Here is a 19,062-nt window from a genome sequence, read left to right as displayed (position 1 = left end):
AACCACCAATGATGTACCATACGTACTTCCAAAAGAAGTGGCAAAAGCAATCAAATTCATGAAGAATGGGAAGGCTCCTGGGAAAGATGGAATTACAACTGAAATCTTGAGATACGCTGAAGAAGAAGTTGATAAAATCCTTGCAAAAAAAAAAATGCTTTACATGCTGCTTGAAGAACAAGAAAATTCCCGAACAATGAAGCAATGCCATAGTTATTCTCATCAAGAAAAAGATGAGCTCGAGATCTACAGACGATTTAGTTAACTTACAACCACTTAGAAGATTCTTATGAAGATACTCTCTAATTGGCTGCAACTGACCCTGGACTTCACCTAGCCTAGAGAATAAGCGGGAGTTTGCAGTGGAAACAAGACACTGGACCACATCCGAGTCGTCCAAGAAGTGATTTCCCAAAGTAATGAATATGATCTACCATTTATTTTAGGATTCGTAGATTATGAAAAAGCCTTAGATTCTGTCATTTGATTGTGCTGCATTTAGAACTGCTCAGCGGTTCTACAGCAAATGCATTAAGAAGACAAAGTGTCGAAGAAGCGTGCATTGATATTATAAAGAACATTTATGAGAAAGCCACATTAACTATTAGATTACATCAAAACACAAGCAAGATAATGATCAACAAACTAGTAGACAGGGAGACACCATGTCACCAAAGCTTTTCACAGCAACACATTTTGAATTGAATTGTTGAAGCAATTGCATTGGGAAGAAAAATAATCAAAATCAACGTTGAATACTTGAGTCACCTACGATTTGCAGATGACATTTTTTCCCCCGTCCAGAAAACCACCAGCAACAAATCAGAGAACTTGCTGAGGGAAGTGATAAAGTGGGCCTCCATATGAATCTCAACAAGACCAAAGTCATGTTCAACAAATGTGTCAACTCTGCAAAGAGCGAAATAAATGGAATGGAACTAGAAGAAGTTGAAGACTATGTCTACCTTGGTCGGCATGTAACTACACTATGGATGTGAACCTTTTGAATGAAAACAGAAGAATAAAAATGGGAAGAAACAAGACAATATGTGGAACCTTCCACTGTGCCTCAAGAGGAACATTTTCGACCAGTGTACTTACTGTTCCTGTGATGACGTATGGATAAAACTTGGACCTTAAATGCGATGATAATTCTAAAACGCAAAGAAGTTTGCTGAGTATTACCCAAAGAGATAGGAAAACTAATAAATGGGTTTAAAACCAAACAAAAGTCTGTGACATCTTCCCAAGAGTAGAGATTTTTTTTTTTTAAGTGACCACCATTGGACAAAGATGGTACTTGACTGGGTAAGTACAGACAGCACACACTAAGAAAAGCTGTGTAGCAATAACGGGTGCAGATGGGAACAGAGAGGACCCTCGTTCCTCTCAAATAATCAAATAGAACATAAATGTTCCCAGCACACCAAGAAAAAAGAACTAATAAAAGATCAGCCAAAAAATCAAATTTCATTAAACATTAACGATGCATATAACGTCAAACAGCAACAGAGGGACAACGTATATATACAGGAACAGGGACAAAGACAGGGATGGGGAAGGAAAAAGAGGAAAGGAGAGGAAGAAAAAAAAACTGAGGAGTTTACTGTTCCAGCTGAATTTACCTTTGGACTGTTCCTGTGTATACTGGCCACAAGTCTACTTCAGTGGGTCATTAACCTTGTAGCACCATACTTTGCCAGTTATACTCCTTATCTGTCACTGTGTTTTCAGGCACTCCTATGTGAGATTTGTGCTTCCCAGTTTACCTGTATTTTGCTTGGAGTACAAGCAGTAGCTCTTTATATATCTTTGTTATTCCATTGTTTCATTTACCTCTGTAATTTAGTGTCAGTGTGTCACTGTCTTCGAGTACTAGCAGTAGCTCTTTATATATCTTTGTTATTCCATTGTTTCATTTACCTTTGTAATTTAGTGTCAGTGTGTCACTGTGTATTTCAGGGACCTAGTCACAGGGTAAGGGAAGTACCAGGTGACTTCGGTCTACCTGGGAACGGGCCAGAAGAAGGGGTCTGTACCCCGAAACGTTACGTTGCCCCCCTTGCCCTGCACTTTTTAATTTCCTGTTTTTTTGGTTTTTTTTTCTTCCTCTCCTTTCCTCTCTTTCCTTCCCCATCCCTGTCTTTGTCCCTGTTCCCATATATATACATTGTCCCTCTGTTGCTGTTTGACGTTATATGCATCGTTAATGTTTAATGAAATTTGACTTTTTGGCTGATCCTTTATTAGTTCTTTTTTCTTGGTGTGCTGGGAACATTTATGTTCTATATGGTACTTGACTGGATTCCAAGGGAAAGTAAAAGACCAAGACGACAACCAAAAGTAAGATGGGCGGATGAAATAAAAAAGAGGCTTGATACCGCAATACCTGGAAGATCCTTGGGGAGGCCTTCATTCAGCAGTGTATGGAGAAGAGTGGGAGAAGAAGATGATGATATCGCAACCTGAAAACATGATACAGTGTGCGAAAAGTGCTATTTTTACCCTAATCGATGGCGCATGGTAATGTGCCATGTAAACTATATGTTATGTACTTGCTATAAGGGATCTGTCTGAACATTCCGGATGAATGCTGACAGGAAGTGATATCATCTGGTCCAAAGCCACAATGGCCATCTTGCTTCCTGGCAAATCCTGCCCTTACTCCCCTGACAGAAAATCAGCCTCTCTTTGGTTGTCATTGCCAGCAGCTGCCTCTGGCCTTTAAAAGGCAGGCATTTGCTACTAATCTTTGCTTGTGCAAAGTACTGGTTACCTTGTCCTGTCTGAGCTCCCCCTTGCCTTTGTTTTGCCTGCTGCCTGTTGACCTTGGAACTGAATCTGACTACCCCTTGCCTGCCGCCTTCCTCGACCTCGGAACCAGACCTGACTACCCTTTGCCTGCCACCTGTCCCGGCCTCGGAACCGGACCTGACTACCTTTTGCCTGCCTCGAGCACGGAACGTACCTGATTACCTTTGCATCCCAGGCCTCTGATCCCAGGCCAAGGTCGGTGTATTACTCCCTACCCCTGCCCTGCGGGTCCGTATCCTGTTTGCAGTCAGCAATGTTACACGTTGCACGAGCCACGCAATGGACACCACAGATGTAGTGAACGCTGTTTCCCATCAGGCCAGCTTCTGGGAACCCATGCTGGATCAGAGACTGGATTCAATCTCCGCTACGCTGCAGACCCTGTGCAGTCACCTCAGTACACCCAGAGTGATCCCATCTATGCCCACGACTTTTACTCGTGACGCTCCACCAATATCTGTGGTCCTAAGGGAGCCCCGGATCCTGACTCCTGTCCGCTATGGAGAGCTTCCCTCAGCTTGCAGAGGACACACAACCATCATCCTTTTCTACCCACCGCTCTCAAGTGGCATATATCTTCTCGCTCCTTGCGGAAGAAGCATTAGCTTGGGCGTCACCTCTTTATGAAAAGGGTTCCCCCTTGTTGGACGATTCCGTCGCCTTCATGCAGACCTTCCGGACAATCTTTGATATCTCCGGCCGTGCGGCTTCCACTGAATTTGCACTACTACAGTTAAACAAGGCTCTCGCACTATGGGACAATATCCTATTGAGTTTAGGACCCTGGCAGCAAAGACCGATTGGAACGAGGGGGCTTTGAAGGCTGCTTTCCATCAGGGCATTGGGGAGAGGCTGAAGGACGAATTTACGTACTGGGACCTACCCGCAGATCTGGGAGGACTGATCGCCCTTTGCATGTCCCTGGACCTTCGGATGAGGGAGAGACGACAGGAGCAGGATCATTCTCACAGATTCCCGTCTCTTCCGCTGACTCCACCTATTCAGGCTCCTTCCAATGAAAGGCCAGGAGAACCAACGGAACCCATGCAATTGGGGAATTTGCATTTGACAGAACGGGAGAAGCAGCACCGGCGATTCTTGGGGTTGTGCCACTACTGCGGTGAGAAGGGCCACATGGAACCTATCCTAAGAAGTCGGGAAGCGCCCGTGCCCAGAGAAAGTAGGGGAGTTTCCTCTGGGTATCTGCACCTCCTCCCCATCTTCTTATCGTTTGATGGTCCCCATCTGCCTAGCCTGGCAAGATCATTCCGTGATAACCAAGGCCTTCATGGACTCTGGGGCCACAGGTATATTTGTGGATAAGGCTTTTGTTCAACAGATTAAGATTCATCTCCAGAGGAAGGACGTACCACTAGGTATCTCTTCCATTGATGGTAGACTGTTGGGATCGGGACCATATCACAAGAGACGGTTCAAATCAGGGCTGTGGTTGGCCTTTTGCACCACGAACTCGTCCAGCTAGATGTCATCAATTCCCCAACCATCGATGTGGTTCTAGGGCTTCCCTGGCTACGTACCCACAATCCCCAGATTGACTGAATTTTAAGACAGATAAGAACTTGGGGGTCTACCTGCCATGGCAAATGTCTCTCACCCTGTCGTCCGGGTGTTTTTCTTCTACTGCCTGCACTGGAGGACTTACCCGGTCTCCTGGCCTGTTACTCTGACCTGAAGCGGGTCTTCGACAAGAGACAGGCTGAAGAATTGCCTGTGAATTGACCATTTGATTGTTCGATCAACCTCCTTCCTGGGATGAGTCCTCCTCGTGGACGCACATATCATCTTTCCGAACCGGAAACCAAGGCGATGAGGACATACATTGATGAGAACCTTAAGCGAGGATTCATTCGTAAATCCTGTTCCCCTGCTGGTGCAGGTTTTTTCTTTGTGGCAAAGGACGGGTCATTGAGACCTTGTATTGATTACCGGGGTTTGAATAAAATTACGGTTAAGAACCGGTATCCTCTTCCTCTTATCAGCAAACTCTTTGATCGTCTATATGGGGCAGCAGTTTTTACCAAGCTCTATTTAATAGGGGCCTATAACCTTATAAGAATAAAGCAGGGTGACGAGTGGAAAACCGCTTTCAACAAACGCGATGGCCACTACGAATACATGGTGATGCCCTTCGGCCTGTGCAATGCACCAGCAGTGTTCTAGTTCTTTGTGAACAAAATTTTCAGAGACATGTTAGACTCCTTAGTTATCGTATACCTTTGTGATATCCTCATCTACTCTAAAACCCTGGAACAAAATCATCAGCAGGTGAGGATGGTCCTTAAATGCCTCCTGGAGAACAATCTCTTCGCTAAATTCGAGAAGTGCGACTTCGAGAAATCCTGTCTTTCTTTTCTCGGATACATCATCTCTGCCCAGGGCCTAGAAATGGATCCTGCCAAGGTTGCTGCTGTTCTGGACTGGCCAGTACCTAAGGGATTAAAAGCCATTCAGAGATTCTTGGGTTTCGCAAATTATTACAGGCGGTTAATTCGGGATTTTTCCAAAATCGTTGCACCCATCACAGCCATGACAAAAAAAAGGCAGATCACAAGGACTGGTCTCCGCAAGCTCAGGTGGGCTTTCTAAACCTCAATAAACTTTTTTCTTCTGCACCCATCCTGAAACACCCGATCCTTGTCATCCTTTTATCGTTGAAGTGGATGCCTCTGACGTTGGAGCAGGCGCAGTCCTGTCACAGAGAAGTGAGTTCCAGGGTCGGTTACATCAGTGTTCCTTCTCTAAGAAGCTTTCTCCTGTGGAACACAACTACGATGTGGACAATCATGAACTTCTAGCCATTAAAATGACTCTGGAGGAAGGGAGACACCTTCTTGAGGGAATCACCATACCAGTCACGATTCTTATGGACCATAAAAACTTGGAATACCTCGAGGGGGCACGCATGTTAAATACTGGCCAGGCTAGATGGGCACTTGTGGCAGGACGGCCTGTAGCCGAGGTCAGGGAACAGTCCACACGTGTAGTTTCAGGATAATGAAAACGTTCAGTGGCTTTATTTCTCCACAGCATAACATAACATTTGGGTACACTGTCCCTTTAAACACCAAAACAAATCCTGCTCCATATTGGGAGAACGGACTAACACTCCAGGCCTATCTAGCAGGCTGGCTGGCTAAACCATTTACCAAACCATAAGTGTATATTAAGCAGTCAGGAAAACAAATGAACAATTCTTACTTTGGTTGGAAGAGTTAGTTTGGTGAATCCGTCTGGCTAGCAGCTCACATAGCAGAGTTCTCTGGTCTAAAGCAGCCAGCTACTGCCAGTAACAACATCCTTTTATACCTTGCTGGTTATCAGGTGGCAGCTTACATCCTGATTACCTAGCTTCCTCCTGAGTTAACCTTCTGAGTGCTGGATGAAGCACTCAGACATATGTTTCCCAGGCATAACTGATAGGGGTTGACTTCACCCTGTCACATACCTCCCCTGTTTATGTGTGGCTAGGGTCCCACACGGCTGAAGCCCGACCCTCCACTCCTTCTCTTGACAAAAAATCGGCATTTCCATGGTCCTTTCCAGGTCTATGCTGTATATCAAAAGAGAAGGGTTGGAGGGCCATATACCACCTGGTCAACCTTGGATTTGTGTCCTTCATGGTGTTTAACCATTTCAAGGGCGCATGGTCAGTGACCAGGGTGAAGTGTACTCCGGCGACATAATGTCTCAAGGCCTCGATTGCCCATTTTACAGCGAGGCACTCCTTCTCAATGACGGAATACCTCACTTCCCTTGGGAACAGCTTCCGGCTGATGAACAGTATGGGGTGTTCAACACCATCAAATTGCTGGGACAGCACTGCTCCCAGTCTTACCTCTGAGGCATCCGTCTGGATGATGAAGGGCTCTTTAAAATCTGGGCTCCGAAGAGCGGGGCCCTCTGACAGGCACTTTTTTAGCATGTCAAAGGCGTCTTGGCACTCCCAAGACCATTTAACTTGGGTCGGGGCACTCTTTTTTGTCAGAATTGTTCGGGGTGCAGAAATTTCTCAAAAATTGGGGATAAACTGCCTGTAATACCCTGCTAACCCCAAAAGGGAGTGGACCTGTGTCTTTGTCTGTGGGGTGGGGACTTCCTTTATGGCGGCCACCTTGCTAGCTAGTGGCCTTACTATCCCTCCCCCAACGGCATAGCCCAAGTATTTTGTAGTGGATTTAACCAGAGCACATTTTTTTGGATTTGCAGTGAGCCCTGCTTCTCTTAAGGACGTTAGGACTGCCCTTAACCTTTTTATATGAGACTGCCAGTGTCTGCTATAGATGACAATGTCATCCAAGTAGGCCGCGGCATATGTCCTATGGGGTCGTAGTACCTTGTCCATTAACCTTTGGAACGTGGCTGGAGCCCCATGTAACCCAAATGGCATAGTGACGAATTGGTATAAACCGAGAGGGGTGGCGAAGGCAGTTTTGCATTTCGATTCTTCCGCTAGAGGTATCTGCCAATATCCTTTCGTGAGATCTAGGGTGGAGATATACTCTGCTTTACCAAGATAGTCAAGCAATTCATCCACCCTAGGCATTGGGTATGCATCGAATCTGGATACAGCATTTACCTTTCGCAGATCCACGCAAAACCTCACCTTCCCATCTGGTTTAGGGACCAACAATATAGGGCTACACCATTCGCTGTGGGACTCCTCGATCACGCCCAATTCCAACATGTCTATTATCTCCCTCTCTACCAGGTCTTTTCGGCCCTCTATAGGGACGGGACCGTACTTTTACGCCAGGTTCTGTCTCAATCCTATGGGACACTAAATCAGTCTGCCCTGGTAGCTCAGAAAAAACATCTGGGAACTGGTCACATAATTCTAGTAGGTCTGACCTTTGTTCCGTTGTTAACTGCCCTTAACCTGATGGTCATTGTACGTACTACCCTTTGGAGGTTGTGGACCCAAATCCGTCTCTCCTTCCCGAGGGTGGATGACCAGCGATCTCATCGTTTTCCAGGGTTTCAGGAGGTTTACGTGGTAGATTTGTTTACCCTTCCTGGACCCTGGTTGAGAGATCTCATAGTTCACCCCCCCGGTGCGGCGAAGAACTTGGAAAGGACCCTGCCACTTTGCAAGGAGTTTACTCTCTGATGTCGGTAGTAGTAGCATCACTTGGTCCCCAGGTTGGAAGACCCTCAAGCGGGCATTTTGGTTGTACTGCCTCTCTTGATGTTCTTGAGCAGATTTGAGATTTTCCTTAGCAAACCGACCTATCATGTCTAGGCGGTATCTAAGGTTTTTGACATACTGAAGTGTATTCTTGGAGGGGGAGGGCTCCTCCTCCCAGGATTCCTTCAGTAGGTCGAGAATACCCCGAGGTTGGCGTCCATATAGGAGCTCAAACGGGGAGAAGCCTGTGGATGATTGGGGAACTTCTCGTACCGCAAACAACAGGAAAGGAAGAAGTTCATCCCAAGCTCGCTTTTCAGTGTCCACAAACTTCCTAAGCATGGTTTTTAAAGTACGGTTAAACCTCTCTACCAACCCATCAGTCTGAGGATGGTAGACTGGGGTCCGGACGGATTTGACCTCCAATAACTTCAGGACATCCTGCATTAACTTTGCCATGAAATTTGTTCCCTGGTCAGTTAACATTACTTGGGGAAGTCCTACCCTAGAGAACAGTTCTAACAGCATGTGAGCAACCTGTTTAGCAGTAGCTGATCTCAGCGGGAAGGCCTCAGGATATCTGGTGGCATAATCTACAACAAAGAGTATAAATTTATGTCCCTTCGAAGAGGGTTCTAAAGGTCCAACCAGATCTACCCCAATTTTCTCGAATGGGACGACTACCAAGGGCAGAGGGACCAAGGGAGCCAGCTTCTGTCCTTTTTGGCTAGTTAACTGGCATTCAGGACATGTCTCACATAGTTTCATGATGTCACCATGTATGCCTGGCCAGTAAAACTGGGACGAGATGCGGTCTGTGGTCTTATCCCTGCCCAAATGACCACCCCATGGGAGAGTATGGGCTAGGGTGAACACTGTTTTAATCAACCCTTTAGGGACTAGCATCTGTCGAATGACCTCCCCTGTTTGTGTAACCTTATTCACACGATATAGGATGTCATTCAATAGTTCAAAATGTGGAAACACTCTTACACCTTGTTCATCCATTATCTTGTTGTTGACCTGTACCACCTTCTCATATTGTCTAGCCAGAGCTGGGTCTTCCCTTTGCCTCTGACGGAAGTCAGGAAGATCCAGGTCTGGCAAAATTCTCGTATCTATCTGTTCCCCACCCTGGTCATCTCCGGCCATGACCTGCAGTCCTTTGGGCTGACTAATGTTACCAAGAGTCCCAGCCTTTCTTAACCAGTCCTCTTTTTCCGCACGTCTCTGTTTACGTGTCTTTGGGATGTGTTGTCTACGGGGAAAAATCTCTGGGGAAAAAGGAAACAAGTCTCCGGGCTTCTTTGGTACCAGAGAAGTAGGCTCCGTAGGAGTAGGGGCCAACAATGTTTTGAAGTAGGGCCAGTCTCGGCCAAGTAGAATAGGAGCAGGTAGCCAGGGAACAACTCCCACTAGTAGGCTAGCCTCTTGATCCTTGATACACAGTAGAATGTTCGCCGTCGGATACACTCGATATTCCAAGGAGAGTCATAGGATAGTCTGTTGCTTGGAATTAGGCCCACTAGGATCAGGGTTTTTCCAGATCCCGAGTCCAGTATGGCTTTTACTATTTTCCCCTCCAGAGATGCTGGGACTAACCACGGATTGTGGTCCCCTCGGAGAGAAGCTGTGGCAGTGGTTCTGCCATATGAACAGTCCATCTCATCATCTCCTGAGTCCGCAAACTCGGTCGTAAGCAGAAGCTCTCGACGGGGTTCGGTGTTTGGACCTCTCTGCTGTTGGATGGGATCCTCCCTTCTGGTTGGTGGTGGTATCCTCTCCACCGGATGGGTGACGGGAGTCCAGGTTCTCGGGGAATACTGTGGGTGGCGGCTTCCCTTGAGTGATCCAATGGCCTCGGAGCCGGGACGGGCGTCTCTGCGGGAGTTTGTACCAGGAACCCTCCGAGATGGGAAAGGGTCTTCCGATCGGGTTGACTGGATCTCCCGAGCTGGCGGGTTGTAGACCCCTCGATTGTCTGCTCTCCTGCCTCTGGCATCACCGGAAGCAACTGGTGTTTGCACGGACCGTTCCCAGCTATCCTGTTGGGTGTCGTTGCCAAGGAAGTTTTCCACCAAGCGGACCGCTGAATCCAGGGAAAATGCAGCGTGTCTTTTTACCCAGGAGCGGGAGGAGGGGGGCAGTATCTGTATGAACTGCTCGAGCACAAACTGTTCAAGGATCTCTGCCTTGGTATGCTTCTCTGGTTGTATCCACCTGGTACATAAGTCTACTAAGCGGTGGGCTACGACCCGGGGTCTGTCTCTGTTTGTATATTTGACTGTCCGGAACCGCTGTCGGTAGGTCTTTGGAGTGAGGCCTACGTGATCCAGAATAGCAGCCTTTAGTTGCTGATAGTCCATGGCCTCGTCTGCTGGAAGAGCCTGGTAGGCTGCCTGAGCTTCTTCTATGAGGAGTGGAGCCAGAGTCGTTACCCAGCGATCAACTGTCCAGCCGTGGGCCGTGGCTACCCTTTCAAAGTGAGGAGAAATGCCTCTGGGTCTTCGGTTGGCTTCATTTTAGGCAGCATCACCGGTGGGTTGTAGTGAAATAAGAGACTAAACTACAAACCAAGCGCTCAACCTATTGTGAATGTGTTTGTGACACTAATATATAATGTGACAAAAATACTAATAAAAATGATAAAATTGTGAAATAGTGACAATTATTTAAACAACTTTGGTTTAGATAACCACTCGACACAATAAACCATTACCACCAGATTAGGGGAGGGTAAAGGAATGGGGCTGCCTAGGACTACAAATAAGCTATTCCATATAGCTAAAAACACCGGTGGGTTATTTGGAATCTCTGGTCTGACTGTGGCTGAGCCTTCGGCCAGCAGTTGGAGTAGATTTTCCTCTCGCCGGGCTTGTCGCTCAGCTTGCTTCTCTGCTAGCTGGAGCTGTTGCTCAAGGAACTGAGAAAAAATGTCTCCATTTTTTTTTGTGTTGCCCTTCAGATACAGGGGCCGTCCGACTTCCCACTTCTGACACCACCTGTGGCAAGACCGGTCTGTAGCCGAGGTCAGGGAACAGTCCACACGTGTAGTTTATAATGATAATGAAAACGTTCAGTGGCTTTATTTCTCCACAGCATAACATAACATGTGGGTACACTGTCCCTTTAAACACCAAAATAAATCCTGCTCCACATTAGGAGAACTGACTAACACTCCAGGCCTATCTAGCAGGCTGGCTGGCTAAACCATTTACCAAACCATAAGTGTATATTAAGCAGTCAGGAAAACAAATGAACAATTCTTACTTTGGTTGGAAGAGTTAGTTTGGTGAATCCGTCTGGCTAGCAGCTCACATAGCAGAGATCTCTGGTCTAAAGCAGCCAGCTACTGCCAGTAACAACATCCTTTTATACCTTGCTGGTTATCAGGTGGCAGCTTACATCCTGATTACCTAGCTTCCTCCTGAGTTAACCTTCTGAGTGCTGGATGAAGCACTCAGACATACGTTTCCCAGGCATAACTGATAGGGGTTGACTTCACCCTGTCACAGCACTCTTTTTCACTCGCTTTCATTACGTGATCTCCTACCGGCCGGGTTCCAAGAATGTAAAGACAGATGCCCTACCACGCCAGTTCTCCACGGATGACACTGATTCTACGGACATGGTTCCCATCATTCCCTCATCTAAAATTGTGTCAGCAATTACGATCCTCCATCGTATTCAGAAAGCCAAAAACAAGGTGTCCACTGGAATAGCGATTCCTCCATCCAATCTTTTCTTTCCTCCTTCACTCTGACAGGAGGTCCTACGATGGGGACATGTGAACTTCTTGAGAGGACGTTTTGCTGGCCAAAATTAAAAACTGAGGTACAGGACTTTGTCTCAGCCTGCAGTGTATGTGCCCAAACTAAGGTTCCCCGAACATTGCCTTGTGGGCTTCTACAGCCTCTGCCGATACCCTCCAGTCCTTGGACACACCTATCTTTGGACTTTATTGTAGAACTCCCCCCCCCCCTCTCAGTGTATGACGACAATTCTTGTTATTGTTGACCGTTTCACGAAACAAGCTCATTTTGTACCCCTAAAGAAGCTTCCCTCTTCTTCTGAACTGGCAGATATCATTACCAAGGAGATATTTCATCTGCATGGACTGTCATTACAGATTGTCTCTTACTGGGGATCCCAGTTCATCTCAAAATTTTGGAAGGCATTTTGCAGGCGATTGGGGATTGACCTTCACTTTTCATCTGCCTATCACCCACAATCCAATGGGCAAACTGAGAGCACCAACCAATCCTTGGAGCAATGCCTCAGATGCTATATTAATGAACACCAGAATGATTGGGCAGAACTCCTACAAGTGGCTGAATTTGTCCGTAACAGTCTATCCCATGGCTCTCTGGGCTGTTTTCCATTTTTTGCAGCATGGGGTTACCATCCTCATATCCTTCCCTTTCATTCTCCAGCAACAGGTGTCCCAGCGGCTGATACCAGGGCACAGAATGTGCAAGACCTTTGGAAGGGGATTCAAGCAAACCTTCAATCAGCTACTGAGAGACAAAAGAAGTCAGCAGATAAAGATCGGAGGCCATCACACCCATATTCCATCGTGGATAAAGTATGGCTCTCGACGCGGAACATCTGCTTACGTCAACCTTCAGGTAAACTTGGACCACGATTCATTGGTCCCTACAGCATAATTTGGAAGATCAATGAGGTCACTTTTCAGCTGAAACTTCCCTCCTCATTAAAAATTCCCACCAAACCTGTGGTGAGGAATCGCTTTTCAAACAACCCTCCCGCTCCTAATCCGGTAACCGTTGAAGTTTAAATCGAATATGAGGTACAACAGATACCTGACTCTCGTATCTACAGGGGATCAATTCAGTATCTAGTGGACTGGAAGGGGTATGGTCCTACGGAGAGGAGTTGGGTGAAAACTCAGGATCTTCATGCTCCAGCCCTGGTCAAGGCGTTCCACTGTCGCCAGCCAAATAAAACAGGACCTGGTCGCCTCGGAGTTCGACCTTGAAGGGGAGGATACTATAAGGGATCTGTCTGAACATTCAGGATGAATGCTGACAGGAAGTGATATCATCTGGTCCAAAGCCACCACGGCCATCTTGCTTCCTGGCAAATCCTGCCCTTACTTCCCTGACAGGAAATAAGCCCCTCTTGGTTGCCATTGCCAACTGCTGCCTCTGGCCTTTAAAAGTCAGGCAGTTGCTACTAGTCTTTGCTCGTGCAAAATACTGGTTACCTTGTCCTGTCTGAGCTACCCCTTGCCTTTGTTTTGCCTGCTGCCTGTCTTGACCTTGGAACTTAATCTGACTACCCCTTGCCTGCTGCCTGCCTCGACTTTCGAACCGTACCTGACTACCCTTTGCCTGCCGCGCCCTTGGAACCGGACCTAACTACACTTTGCCTGCCCCGACCTCGGAACCGGACCTGACTACCTTTTGCCTGCCTCAACCCCAGAACATACCTGATTACCCTTGCATCCGAGGCCAAGGTCGATATATTAGTCCCTACCCCTGCCGTGCTTGTCCGTATCCTGTTTGCAGTCAGCAACGTTACACTTGCAATACCAGTTTTGGCCACACAGTGTCCAATGGTCACATTACGGTCTTGTGCAATGAAATGCATATGCCTTAAGGCTAATTTATATGAACCTAAGCACTGAAGATTACAATAATATGTTTGGGGTAAGAGTGTCCAGTCTTTTACCGCATGTTCTAACAACCTTTTCTTCCTTTTTTGTTGTTCTGAGACTGTTCCTATTTTTGATGTTATAAGGTTGTGTTGGTTACTATAGGTATTAATTACCTTGCATGTTAATGACTTCACACCTGAATGATTGTATATATTTTTTTCACTGCAGACAAAAAAAATCCGAAAGATCTATCTTTGAATCTGTTGAATCTTTTTGACATATTATTGTGTGCTGGGGGGAGGGAGGGTGGAGAATACCCCTTACTATCTATGATTAATGTGACCATATTTTTAAAGTGATAAACCGGGACAAAATACATTATTTATTAATCATCTCTCAATCATGCACCCCTCTCTCTCACTCGCTCCACCCTCCTTTCTCTTCCCCCTCTCTATTCCTTAACTCCAACCCATCACCCGACTCTCCCCCCTCTCTCATTCCCTTCTCACTCCTCCAACTCTCTTACACCCCTCTTTCCCTCACACAGTTCCCCCCAAGACACACAAACAGTCACGGTGGACGAGATGGTAGTGCAAGCCGGGCCGCAGCTGACTAAACCGTCCCATATGTTCCAGTTTCGAAATTGCCGCTGCAAGACGTTTGGAGAGGCAATTTCACAACCGGTACAAGTGAGACATTTTACTCACCCCTTCGGGACACTGGGACAAGCACTGGGAAAACAGTCCTGTCCCAGTCAAAACGGTGGCATATGATCACCTTATCTATGATACTAAGGGGAGTCCTTGGGAGTGACTCCTTATCCCTTCTCGCTCCAAATATAGCTGGTTTTGAATCTTTTGCAAAGTCTCTTTTGATAAGTGAGTCCTGTCTGCACATAACTTTTTGGTGGGAAACGCATATGCGTTCCACGGAGATACGGTTGCACTTTGCTTAAGCCCAGGTGATGATGACATCCTGGAAATATTTCTTAGCCATTATACATATACATTAAAAAAAAGTTACATGTTAAAGAGAACTGGATCTGTCTGTGTATACCAAACTGAGTTCAAGACTGCAGAATAGCAGATAGAACAATTTGGGGGCTATCTTCCTCCAATAAAATGTTTTGTATGATGTCAGCTTGACTGTGAAAAGTGTTGCAATGAGGACACCAGTGCTTCCATTACTACACAACTTTGTTAATACAGCTCAATCCACTTATAACGCTGTGCTTGGGGTCCAAAGAATGAAATCGCGTTATAAGCGGATCGCGTTAGAAATAATGTACAATTGTATGGATTGTACAATAAAGTATTTAAGACACCAATATTCGTGTTGTAAAGTATTCATAAATACGAAAATTGGGAGCAACGCTTGCATCGCGTTATAAGTGATTTGCGTTGTAACGGATCACGTTATAACGGGGTTGAGCTGTATAGTGCAACATTTACAGTACGCAGTACGGTACCTTCAAATATTACAACAGGTCCCACTAAGATGGCTTGATTGAAAGGTGGCTGAACGCCATTGTAGAGAACCTCCCTAAGGTCACTGAGGTTTCATCAGCGCAGATGACATCTTCAACTTGTTCCTCACAACCAAGCCCGAGTCTGATTCACTCTCTTCACTTTGTTTACATCCCTGATCATGAGGTGCACTGTGTAAAAATCAAGGGAAAATACTCATAACAGGGAGAATACAGTGTTCATACCCCATAATCCTGCCAACCTACTTTCTTTTTTTTCAAATACTACTCAAGTCAGCTCTTCTAAAACGTGAAGGTGTTTGTGCAAAACTCTCCCCCCAACTCATCTCATTTGTGCACTGAACAAAGTGGAAATACTTATTAATAACAGGGAGAGTAGTGTATAAAACACCTAGGCACCCCGTTGAAATGATGTCACACACATCCCCACATTTTCTCTAAAGCTTTTATTATTGGCCGGACAACTCTTACCTACTTTAGGCACGAACGGGAAGACTGTTTCTGATTGGGCAGTTTGTATGGCGGCGTTTCAATGTTATTCAGAGTTTGGTTGTGAGCACGTTCTGGTATAAGAAGTCAGGGTTTCTGTAATGGGAAGGTGCTTACATGAAACACTCCCACAAATCTTCTAACTTGTCCACTGAATGAGAGAGGTGGAGAAGAGTGCTAACATTAGTTGTGTGCTGCCCAGCAGTGCCTGGAGGGCAGGTGGGTAATCATTTAGTGAATGGTCAACACTTAGAGTGTACTCAACCCCTTCAGCTTTCCCAACAGTTAGATCAGGAAAACAAAAGGAATGATCTAGTTAATGACTAATGAGATTTGTATGAAGCACAAGGTGATTAATGTAGGGTTCATTGTAAATGTATTGAGCAATGATAAAGTGAGGAGTGGCTCAGTGATTAAAGACTAACTGTAAAGAATGGCACTGAGTTTGAATCAGCCTGTTTCAGATCTGGGTGTCAACTCCTTGTGACCTTGGGCAAGTCACTTTATCTCCCTGTGTCTCAGGCACCAAAAACATAGATTGTAAGCTCTACGGGGCAGGGACTGTGTCTGTAACAATACTATGTACACTGCTGCTTACCGCGCACTCTACTGTAATTGTGAAGCGCTTTGAGATCCATTGGGAGAAAGGTGCTACATGAAATAAAGTTGTTATTATTATTACTATCATACACCCAGTAGCACAAGCACGCTGCCTAGAGGACACACTTGACTCCTCTCTCACATTGTCCTCTCACATTCAAAAGGTTGCTCGTTCCTGTTTCTCAACTGCTAAACCTCTGACACAGACCCTCACTCTCCCGTCTCGACTACTGTAACCTCCTGCTGTCCGGCCTTCCTGCCTCTCACCTGTCTCCCCTTCAATCCATCCTTAACGCTGTTGCCAGAATCACTCTCTTTCCTAAATCTGTCTCAGCGTCTCCCCTGCTGAAATCCCTCTCCTGGCTTCCTATAAAATCCCGCATCTCGCACTCAATTCTCCTCCTCACTTTTAAAGCTTTACACTCGTCTGCTCCTCCTTGCATCTCAGCCCTAATTTTTCGTTATACACCATCCCGACTCTTGCGTTCTACTCAAGGATGTCTTCAATCTACCCCCTTTTGTGTCTAAATCCCTCCCACCTTAAACCGTTCTCACTGACTGCCCCGCACCTCTTGAATGCCCTTTCCCTCAATATCCGACTTGCACTCTCTCTATCCCCCTTTAAGACCCATCTTAAAACACACCTCATTAACGAAGCATATGAGTAGCTCCGTGGCTGATACTTTACACCTCATACATCGACCGTGGCCCCTTGCAGACGCACTTACCAGAACACCTTCCTACTGTCTGCGTACGTTCCTCCTACCTACCAATTAGATTGTAAGCTCTTCGGTGCAGGGACTCCTTTTCCTAAATGTCACTTTTATGTCTGAAGCACTTCTTCCCATTATGTGTTATTTCTATTGTTTGTTATTTATATGATTATGTCACGTGTATTTCTGCTGTGAGGCGCTATGTACATGATGGCGCTATATAAATAAAGACATACATAATTAATAAGATGGAACTGGTTCTGTGCGTTCACAGAGTAAGGCAGAGAGCAAGTTCTGATACAAGCAGCCCACAGTGCTGTATATGGAGAGACAAGGAGACAGGTAGAAAAGTGACGTCAACGGCGTCATTTGACGATGCGTTACCACGCGCCCAAAGCCAAGGTAAGGGAATTTGCAGAGGCCTCGCGCAGTCCCCTGGCTTAACTCATCCACAATCTTCATAACATGCCTGAGGAATACAAACTCAAGCAAGCACAATTTGGCTGTGTCACATACACTAGCGATACCCTGTTTCATATGAAAATAATAATAGCATGTTCTTGTATAGCGCTGCTAGTTTTACGTAGCACTTTACAGAGACATTTTGCAGGCACAGGTCCCTGCCCCGTGGAGCTTACAATCTATGTTTTTGGTGCCTGAGGCACAAGGAGATAGGGTGACTTGCCCAAGGTCACAAGGAGCCAACACCAGGAATTGAACCAGGTTCCATTCAAACTCAGTGCCAGAGTCAGTGTCTTTACTCACTGAGCCGCTCCTTCTCCCACATCGCAGAATACTGTGTACGGTGCATCAAAAAGAAAAGAATGGTGCTTACTGTTGGCATTTAGGAGGAAATACTTTTTCCCCACGTTGGTAACCATTGGAATGAGACAGACTAAGACAGACGGCAGACTTAGAAATCGGCATTACATAGGGATCAGCAAACCTGTAATAGTACAAAATATATTTATCAACAAAAATCAACGTTTCGGACCTTTCTCAAGACAATCATTGAGGCACAAACAATATCCTTTTTATACTCCCGAGTGAGAAATTGGCGCCAAACCGTGTCACTGCGTGATGTCATTGTATTTGCATAGTGAACCCCAGTGACGTATATATATTTGTATAGCGACATCAAGAATGAGCATGCTGACAGATCACATGAAATCATATAAACCAAGTATCAGTGTGAAACCTTAAATTATCATCGAAAAAGATTAAATGTCATTAGTATGTATATGTAGCACATTCACCGATCCAGGCACATGCCAATAATTGGGATGAATCTACTCAACAAAAAGGTATAATAGCAGTAAAATGCAACACTGAAGGGCTGCGTAGTTAAACACACTACTTGGACAATATATATATATATATGTATATCACACACAGCACATAAAAACCTCTTTCTTTATCCATTGTAACACCGCCGGAAGAAGAGATCAGTGTATCTCAAAAGCTCGCACAAATAAAAGCATTTAAGACGTGAGTGAGTCGAAACGTTGATATGTTTAAATAAATGTAATCTTTTTTCTCCCATGGCCTGATGTGCCTGCTTTCTATCACCCGAATATATTTACCCTTGCTGCAGTCTGCACCCAGGCAGTTAATTTTACTATAGTGGACTGCCACTAATACCTGCATTACATATACCAAAAAGATACTAGAAAAGGAAAAACAGGAGAGGCACTCACTCCTATATTAAAAAAAAGTGACATTTATTGACTCAACGTTTCGGTCCCCACTGGGGACTCTTGAGAAAGGCCCCAGCGGGGGCCGAAAGGTTGTCAATAAATGTCACTTTTTTTTTTTAAATATAGGAGTACCTGTCGTGTGTGTGTGTGTGTGTGTGTGTGTGTGTATATATATACATACACAACACAGATATTATAAAATATATTATATATATATATATATATACACACATGAATAAAAACACACTACACAGATATGTTGTATATATGTCATATAAATGTATATTATAGTTATATATAATAATACTATCAGTACATATGATACTGGGTCACTTTTCCCTACTTACTAGGGAAACTCCCACACACAAGCTCTAGGTCTCCCACTGTGACCCTTTGGCACCAATGCCTGCATAATGTTGCAGTGCTTGCGTCACTACCCGTGACGTACCCAATTCTCTCACCAACTCTCTTGTGCGCGTGTTCATAAAGTGGTGGCC

General features: G+C 45.6%; 1 protein-coding gene across 1 annotated transcript in view; it reads right to left on the bottom strand.

The window, feature by feature from the left end:
- The window catches only part of BRSK2 (BR serine/threonine kinase 2), a 131,600-nt gene extending 112,595 nt beyond the window's left edge, over window positions 1-19,005 (bottom strand). The window contains exons 1-4 of the mRNA XM_075566883.1: window positions 18,913-19,005; window positions 17,704-17,814; window positions 15,538-15,706; window positions 15,049-15,237 (exon numbers count right to left, since the gene is read on the bottom strand). The gene's annotated coding sequence lies outside the window, so the exon portion shown is untranslated. The remainder of the gene's footprint in view (window positions 1-15,048; window positions 15,238-15,537; window positions 15,707-17,703; window positions 17,815-18,912) is intronic.
- Window positions 19,006-19,062: the final 57 nt, after the last annotated feature.

Source organism: Ascaphus truei, chromosome 12, assembly GCF_040206685.1.
Source record: "Ascaphus truei isolate aAscTru1 chromosome 12, aAscTru1.hap1, whole genome shotgun sequence".
NCBI lineage: Eukaryota > Metazoa > Chordata > Amphibia > Anura > Ascaphidae > Ascaphus > Ascaphus truei.
Note: the sequence above shows the minus strand (reverse complement) of the source record. Positions and strands in the feature narration are given on the sequence as shown.